The 9,808-nt window shown below is 32.7% G+C and overlaps 1 protein-coding gene across 1 annotated transcript in view; it reads left to right on the top strand.

Annotated features, from left to right (window-relative positions):
* The first annotated feature begins 3,130 nt into the window (after positions 1 to 3,130).
* LOC111502228 (uncharacterized) overlaps positions 3,131 to 9,808 on the top strand; it is a 372,461-nt gene continuing 365,783 nt past the window's right edge. The window contains 1 exon segment of the mRNA XM_074173777.1: positions 3,131 to 3,549. The gene's annotated coding sequence lies outside the window, so the exon portion shown is untranslated.

The raw sequence follows: 9,808 nt of genomic DNA, 5'->3' as shown, positions 1-9,808 counted from the left end.
GTTTTTTTTATCATCAGGGTGAGCTTTCAAAACTATCTATTCTTATTATGGTATGGATAATAGCCAGTTAGGAGAAAATTTATAGTTATTGCAATTTTTATTTTTTGTATTTGTTTTAAACAAACCGATTAAAATGCCAGAACTACAATATTTCGTGATCTTTTCCAACTGAAGTTGTCTGTTCTCAATGATATTAGATGGGAGAATTTAAAGAATCTGAGTGTATTTATAATTATATAATTACATGAATTTCTCCCTCACAAACTGATATATCTTCAATAGTTTTCATCACCATCACCATTTCATCACCATGACGTAATTATTATCAGATACTCGAAGTGGTCCTAGATACTGCAGACAATGCATTATTTATAATTCAGTAATCAGTAAGGAAGTCATTATTTCATTCACTTTCTAGCAGCATTTATCAATATATTCATTCTTAATATAACCTTTCGAATATATTTTTTTTATTTGAAAAAATATGTATCTGACCTAGAATTGATACAAAATATATAATTAGCCCACACCCCTGAACTAAAAACTCTTCTCTAGACGAATTGGTATAATCAGGGATGATCTGGTATGTGGTAGAAGTATTTGACTGAGTCACATTTTTGTGAGAAAAATTGGCAGTGTTGTTTTACATCGTCCACTGATACGTTATTACTGGTATGAGTCAGCAAAATTCTTCAATTTAAGATTTCACCTAGTATAGCAGGTAATCAGACAAAGTATTATTTTTTTTCAATCGCAAGACTCCAGTTGCAAAAATAAACCATTATATGCAGGAAAAAATATGATGGAGTTTTTATTCAATGTCTATTATATGCTATCTGTAGACTATAAACAAAAATATTCAACCCTATTGCATAATTTTTTACTACGAGTAGACTCAGCTCACTTTGAAAGAATATGTGTGACTGTGGGGTCACACATATTCTGTGTGGGTGTGACTGTGGCCTGTCATAACTTATATGGTTCGAAAGGTATCAGTTTCAATAAATAACGCCATGGAATCTTACTGGTTATTTTACATGAGTTTTACACAACAAAAACTAATTTCTTACTTTTACTCATTCCCAGAAATATCGCATATGATTCTGATGGAGACTGACACAGACATCCAAGCAGAGGGCCATTTATTTTTATTAATCCGCACACTCTCACCAAAATCCAGGCATTCATTTGTTTTTTCCAATTTTCATGGTTTCTTTTTAATTTCATTTCCTGAATCTTTATTGTTTGTATACTATTTATTTATTTATTCGAAAAAACTATATTTTTTCAGTAGAAAAGCACGAAATTTGTCTATGCAATCCAAAGTAACAGTTTACAATACCATTATTCAACCACACTTTGATTATTGTGCATCATTGTTATTTTTATTTAACCTCAATAAATTAAATATGCTACAAAATCGAGGGATGAGAGTAATCTTGAAAACAAATCACCGTACTCCATAAAAAGTATGCTTGATTGTTTGAATTGGTTATTAGTTGAGAGTAGACTCTACTATTTTACAATGACTCTAGTATACAAAATTGTAAATGGAATGACACCAGAATATTTTAAAGATTACATCAAATTCAATAAAAACATTCATAATTTATAATACAACAAATTCCAATAATATACACATAAACAGAACGGCATTCGGAAGTACCATAAATTCATTATTTTTTAAGGGCTTCCACGAGTTCAGTGAATTACCGGAAGAAATAAAAAATATCCATTTTGAAAGATTTTAAAAGAGCCCTTAAAGAATTTGAAAAAAAGTAATATATACAAATTGTATAGTTATGTGGAAGTATTTGGGACATCATTGGCTATCATTTATTGTTTTTAATTGTTCACTAGGGTATTTGTATCTGTGATGAAACCAAATATCACTGTTTTATAATAATTTAATGTATATATGTACCTATATTTCATTATGTATTTAAATGTTACTCAACATATGATACTGAAATCTTTATATTTAATGATCATTGTCTGGCTACATGCTAGTTTACATCTTAAATTTTTTAAATTTAAAATTTTTTGCATACATTTTTTTCATATTTCATTGTGCTAGTGTTATTATTACACTCATAGATATGTATATTAGGTTTCCTATTTCAATAAAGATTATTATTATTATTGTATTCTAATACAGGTGTAACCTAATTACATTGGAAAGTCGTTGTACCAGTATCATGGATTCATAGCCACTATAAACATCAATATTTTTTGGATTTCGGGAAATAAATGCTTTTGACACAAATCGAAAGAAATTAGAGGGTTTTGATTTGGTTCATCTGAAAGAATTGCACTTTGAATCGAAGTCTTTTTGAAAAGTCGAAGTTTTACGAAGATTCTCCCTGCATCTACATTTCCTAATTAACTAATCAACAATATTCGAAGAAAATTTTGTAATATCTTATCTTTCTTTACTCAAAGGGAACGTAACAAGCCTTTGGACAAGAAAGTTTAGTCCTGCCATTTTGTATTGTGGACTATGGTGTCACCTCTCAGCTATATACACGAAAGTACTGATATTCTTCCTGAAGGCATCAAATTCTAGATCCTTATTTCTAATCATCAAGACATTAAAATCGCAAATCATCTATATATCCAAATCATCTATGTATAACCAAGTTCCTACCAATACAAATCTGCTCATGCAACGAATTTAAATTCAATGATAACGAACGTTTGTTGCATTGTTCTGTCCTCTCCAGTTATATGTTAGTCTTTTTTGTAAATTTCATATGCGGATTCAAGCATATCCCCATTAGTATACAGATATTTGATTTCTAAATTTATATGTTTCTGTTAGGTGAAAAGCAATACTTTCTTCGCAACGGAAGAGTTTCCTAGAATATTAAAATTTTGGAATAACAAATTTACAGAGACATGTTTTCAAAAATCAAATATCTGCAGCTATTAACTCAATCTTAGTGGTGATAGATACAAATTTAGTTCCGCACACCTGAATGGTGGAACTGGAACCTCTGGCGTAAATTAATGTTTGCACTCTCCCTAGTTTTCGGAATGAATACCTTCAACGTGGCAACTGCGCACACCGCGACTCTGCTGGAGAGGAGAAGCACTGATGGAAATCGAAGGTTTGAGAAAAGGGGAAATCGGCGATTCAGTCAGTTCTCTGCCGACCGAGTCAAGGTCGATAATGTAGTTGTTACTCCGCCCGAAACGCGATAGACGCGTCCTCCAAAATGTAAAAACTGAACCTCCAGCAGTGTTTATTTTTAAGTCAAGGCACAGTTTTGATGCATTTCAATATTGAGTATATCGCATTTAAACATTTTTCAGTAGGGTAAGCTGTGTGTTGTAGTGCGTAGGTGTTTAGTGCCGAAGACTTCTTGCAGTTTACGATGTGTTGGTGTAATTGAGTACACAGTGATAGCGTTTTAGGGACTCGAGTATATATATTGTGGTGCAGTTACTGACAGTTTGACATTGGATAAAACTTAGTTTGGAACTGTGCTTAGAACTTGTGTTTGTCATTTGTTGGACAGGAATTTGTGGATAACTACGTTTTAAATGGTAATTATTTAATGATGCAGCTGTTTTCAATGCATTGCCGTGAAAAAATGCCTACTAACATTAGCCAACTATTCACTAACATCCCAGTTCTCGAGTAATACAGTGTACAGTATTCTCATCTTCCAAGACCCTGCAAAATTGAAGGTCACATTCAAGTATTCAAAGTTCAAATTTACAAGCGAGTTTGATGGCTACTCTGCCAAGAGAAACAAAAAACAGTCTGAGTCATATCTTACGTCACCTGACATTGTTGGAGTTGTTTTACACGTTAAAATTCTCATTCTATCGCAACCATGCAAAGTTACCTCTGGATGTGACATGAGCCTAGGACAAATAAGGATTGAAAAAAGGCTACTTTATATAACTCCAAATGTAAATTAATACCTGTTATTTTTTTGTTTGCAATGGATAAACACAAAAAATACTCAAAAGATTGTGAAAATTCTGCCACCTAGAGAAAGCTAAATTATAAACGAGTAAGTACCATGGGCTGTACTTTATTTGCAAGAAACAGAGAAAACTTCAATAATGTAACCCAAGTCGAAAATGCGAAAAAGTCTTCAAAGATAAATAATTTCCTCATTACTTAATATCAGATAAGAAGACTGGGCAAGTCAAAAAACGAAGCCTCAACATATTTTTCTAATGTAGAGTTATAAATGTCTTATTTTGTTTGTGTCATAACTGTTATGAATATATTCATTATAAATATTACTGGAGTTTTATCCCAACACCAAACTGTTATTTTTAACACTTCGACACGTGTTTCAATTACCAAGTGATCATCTTCTTGAGGAGTTTAATCTTCCTCTTTCAAACCGCTATTTTTAACACCTCGACACGTGTTTCAATCACCAAGTATCATCTTCAAGAGGGGTTCAATATTCCTTTTGAAGATGATCACTTGGTGATTGAAACACGTGTCGAGGTGTTAAAAATAATGGTTTGGTGTTGGGATAAAACCCCAGTAATATTGATGGATGTAGCCGTTACTACGTGGTAGGAAATCACAATGAAGAAAAGAGAAATGAAGCTTTCTATGTTTTTTACCTTTTTATTTGTAACTAACGTTACTGCAGTTTCGTCACATACGGTCATTTTCACTTAAAAGTGGTAAAAAACAAAGAAAGTTTCATTTCTCTCTTTCCCAGTGCGTCATAAATATTCATTATAGTTACACTCATTTGAATTACCATTCAAACTGAAATCTGCTTTCTTTCATAAAAATACCTTGGAACATAACAAATTACTTGGTATTGATTTGATTTTATTTCATTACTATTTTTTCATTTCCTGTTCAATCCGATACAGTATTTCATATTTCCTCGAGTATTTCCAATTTTCTAATCCTAACGAGTTTTGCCACAGCAGCAATATACTTTATCATGGAATATTCATGGCAGATGCAACTGAGGATATTTACTTATCAGTTGATAACAAAACATCATCTGATACTCCTTGTGACCTATTTATACAATTATAGCATTTGTAATCTAATAGAATGACAATTATTATTAACGATTCATAAACATTGTTAGTTAGTACCTAATTTAAATATTTCAAACAACCTTATATTTTGAGAAATACTCTCCTCAAAAAATTAAATCGAGTGAAAATATCTGGAGAATTCTATTTGAAATGACACCGAATTTCGAAGCAAAAATCAAATTTCGATTTTTTTTTGTAATATTCATATTCAAGTCCGATTTTTAATTAATGTTTTTGAATAAGAAGCTACAAAAATAATAAATTAGTTGTAATGTAGGAATAAGAATGAAGAACCCAATATTCATAATGAAAAAAATTTTATTATCAGTTACTGAAAAGCCATAGAGACAATTAATGAAGCGAAATCAACAGGAAGTGAAATAAAGAATAATATTGAAAGTCAGTTGCAAATATTGTTTCTCTCAATTGGTTCGCCCTTAATTCTGATACATTTTTCAATTCTTTTTGTGTTATTATTGACCACCCTCCTAAGTTCTGAAATATTTGACGGCAGGCTTGCCGTATTCTCTCACAAAATTCTTCTCGACTACTCAAGGACAATTCAAGAATTATGAACGGAGGCTCCGTCTAGCTAAAAGTCCGTTTCTTGTTGCACACTGAGGGGTAGATTTCCAAATATTTCCCATATTGGGGAATGTTCCTCAATTTTGGTTATTACAGCAAATGCAAGTTTGAAGAAAATAAAGTTGAGTTTAATTCATGAGTTTTTCGGATTCACTTCGAAAAGTATTCAAATTTATGTTTCAAATGTTAGGTTTTAATTTTTAAAGCGATTTGTTCCTAATTCACATATTGGCAACAGCGCCTATATCAAGTTGAAATAATTTATACGTACCTAGATATTCTACTTTAAAAAAGGAAAATTATCTTTATAAATCAACAATCAAGGCAAAATATAAATATAGTTCAATACCACCTCCACAAGACACATAAACAACAGTTGTTTTGTTATTTCTTTATATAGAGGAAAATAGGTTAGGTGCACAAAACGTCATATGTCACAAAATGTCTCGGAACTCGGAACATAAGTAAACAGAACAGCACGCCTCTGAAATATGTCATCTTTGTTTGTCTCATACAGGTAACAGATTCATTATCCTTTATTAGCTATAACCGATGTTGCCAAACGGTGAAATAGAAACGAATCCCTTTAAATGTTGAATGCATTATTTCATCCCTCTTTTTTAAGTATTTGAATAATTTTTTAAAGGAACAGGTTGAAATGATAAGTTTAAAATGCGTTGTTTTAGAGCTCTTCTATGAAAACTACTTGATTTTCGTCAGGAGTAACATTCCCCATTGATTATCGGAAAAATTCAATAGTCGTTCAGCATTGATGGTATTACTTACAAAAAAACGGTCCAATTATTCTGTCGTCTAAAATGCCACACCATACATTAACTTCATGAGAGTATTGGTCCTTACAGTGTATAACCCGGTGACCATTAGACCAGTGTCTGCAATTTTAAGGAGATAGTATTCCATTAGTAGTGAACGTAGCCTAATAGCAGTAATCTAATTGTTTATATTCGCCACCTTCTTTCGAACCTTTTAAAACTTCGGTTTAAAAGGTTCAATTTTATGACGAAAGAGACATATGATTTTCTCTCCACTCAAATTCAGTTGCACATACCTTTCAGGCAAACTAATTTGGGAATTGGCAGGAATTGAAGAGATTATCATCATCATGGTACCTTGGATTTCGATGTGGATTGTTAATAGCCGACTGATTTTTTGATACACCTCCGGTTGAGTAAAAATTTTATTCATGGAGGCTGCCGGTCCATGTCGAATACGATTTTGTTGCGGATGTCTTTTGTTGAATTCTTGACCAACTTGTTTCCTACTTCGAGCAACATCACCAAATAACCTTATCTTTCAAGTTTTTTTCATAAATAAGGACGTTCAATGGGCATTTTGTTACTAGGTTTGTTTTGGTTCTCAGTTTGTACTGTTTCGAATCGTCCAAAATCAGTGAGTCAGTTGTGGACTGAAAAGCTTAACGCGACAAAATGTTCAGTATTCAGTTGGGTGACTGTTTTCTGACTGTTAGGAACATTCCGGGCAGAGAACCTTAACAAGCCTACTGTTTTTGACGCATTTACTTTCAAACTGACATTTGAGGTGTAAATAGTTCATGTCTTTCCGTGACACTCTAGCCCAAATTGAAAACTGTTGAAACACAAAATATGAGACTGCTTTGAAACATTTAGAATGACGATTTCCGATCCAAAATTAGGCAAATTCGCAACCAATCATATTCACCAGGAAATTGAAAAATTCCTCAATTCGACTAACTTACATTTGATAAAATAATAATTTTCAATTTTAATTATTTCAGGATTGTTCCGAATTCTTGGGGTTCTTGTTGAATACTCTTCGTGAAATAACAGAATCAATACTCCTGACCGCTCAGGATTGAACGATTCCGTACAGTCTATCTCATCTTGTTTGTTAATCTTTTGCTGGAAAAATCCTCACCTGTTTACTTTTTAGTATATGTTCAAGTGAATGTATGTGAATTTCTGGAACTTCAACTAGCGTTTCCGATTATGACTAATAACCAGTCTGTGCGAAGTAAAGCTTATTGTTAAATCTAGTGTCCGACCGAAAGTTCGGTTTCGGTCGAGGGTCGGCAAAAAACGGGTTTCGGTGGCAAACCCGCCGAAACTACGACCGAAACCGAAACTGCATTCGGGGGTTCCATCTCTGTGATCGGTCATGTTCGGCGCGTTGAATTTCATACAAGCGACGAAGACATTTTGCCGCGTCCACGTGCCTAATCATGTCGTGACTCGTAACTTACTTTGTTTATTTCACAAATATAAAATACCTATTGTGATAGTAGGTAACAACTTAAATAAGTAATTTTATGTTTAATATTTTTTAAATACCGTCAATAATATTCAAAAGAAGGATCTACACCTACTCAAATAAACACCTCACCTATTTTAAGTATTTTTAAGGTGCAATTGATATTTTTTCTTAAATAAGGGTGTTATGTTGATTATAATGTCGAAGACTCCATAACGTTGTGATTTAAAGATAAAACAATAAAGACTGACTGGTTATAATAACGCTTTCTCATTTCTCTCCCAAAACATAATCCATCTAAGGAAGTTTCGGCCGAAACTGAGACCGGTGCCGAAATTCGTTTTCGGTCGTAAAAAAATGAAAATTTTAACAGGTGATAAACGACTGTATTGCCAAACATGCGCCAAACTAACTTATTAATGGATTTAATTTACTCTCCGGTTTTTAAGTTGGCACATGCGCATTGTGAACTGTAAATTCAGGTACTCAATCAAGTACCTGTATGGTATATATTAACGAATGTAATGAATCATTTTTAGTTTATTGTTTAAGTTTGAAAATGTCCATATAGGACGAAACTGCAGTAACGTTAGTTACAAATAAAAGTGGTAACAAAACTTAGATATTAGCAATTATTTTCAATTGTCACATTTCTATGAAATTTCATTCAGCTCTATATCATTAGAACACGTTTGTCAACCATATTATTTGCCGTTTTATTTCGAGACGACCGAGAAAGATTGGGCTAACATCACGATTAAAAAATAAAAATAAAGCAGTCAGTAAATTGTTGCTCGACATGATGCATTCGATATTTCATTTTTTGTTTATGATTCTCTGTGGAACAGATGCGTTTGTCCACGAACCAGAAAAAACTATCTGAAAATGAAAAATTTGCATTTTTTTTTTATTTTTTACTTTCACATTTCTGAGGATTCGCATTTGATTCTGCATCGTTTGAAATTTTTTCCTCATTTCTTGATTTACCGTTTTATTTCGAGGCAATCGAGAAAAAGTGACTTACGTTGGGCTAACTTCACTTTGCAATCATTTTAAAGCATTCAAATGCTTGCTCGACATGATACATTCCATAACCCATCGTTAGTCCATGTTTCTCAATATATAACATACAACACAATCGAAGGAAATTTCCAGAAATGTAAAAATAAAAATAATTTGAAATTTTCAATTGAAGGGGTTATATTTTTAGGAGTGATTAATTTTTGGGAAAGAAAGTTTTTGGCTTTCTACTACTCCATCTCGATACAAGATTGTATCAAGATGGAGTAGTAGAAAGCCAAAAACTTTCTTTCCTTGAAATTTTCATTTTCAGAATTTTTTTTCTGGTTCGTGAACACACGAATATGTTCAATGGAGAAACATGGACTAACTATGGAGTATTCAATGCATCATGTCGAGCAACCGTTTACTAAACGCTTACAGATTTATGCAAAATGTGAAGTTGATCCAACGTAAGTCTCTCTTTCTGGTTTGTCTCGAAATAAAACGGTAAATCAATTGGTGGAGAAGCTTGGTGTAAACTCAAACGGAATTCTCAGAAATGTGAAAATATAAAAAATGTTTGCAAAGAATGTTCATTTACAGTTTTTTTTCTGGTTCGTCAAAAAATGAATCTGAACATGGACTAGCGATGGACAAACGATAGAACACTTCCACGAAGCTGAATCCCTAAATTTGGGCTAGTGTGAAGTTGGATTCGTTTCTTTATGGAATTTTGGCATTTACGGAAAGGTGGATAAACAAATTTTTCGGTGAACATTCAATGGACAATCTTTTGACAATGTCGAATTTTAATTTTTCGATTGTTTTGGGCTAACTTCACACACCTCGTTGCCAGGCTCACTTGTTTCATTATACGATCATTTCCTGATGCAAGACTACCAAACCTTTACAAGTTTAGTAGTCTTATCTAAGG

This window comes from Leptinotarsa decemlineata, unplaced genomic scaffold (assembly GCF_025532065.1).
Source record: "Leptinotarsa decemlineata unplaced genomic scaffold, Ldec_3_MD MMD2_tig00000505_RagTag_RagTag, whole genome shotgun sequence".
In the NCBI taxonomy this organism is placed as follows: Eukaryota; Metazoa; Arthropoda; class Insecta; order Coleoptera; family Chrysomelidae; genus Leptinotarsa; species Leptinotarsa decemlineata.
This window is presented reverse-complemented; position numbering and strand designations above follow the sequence as displayed.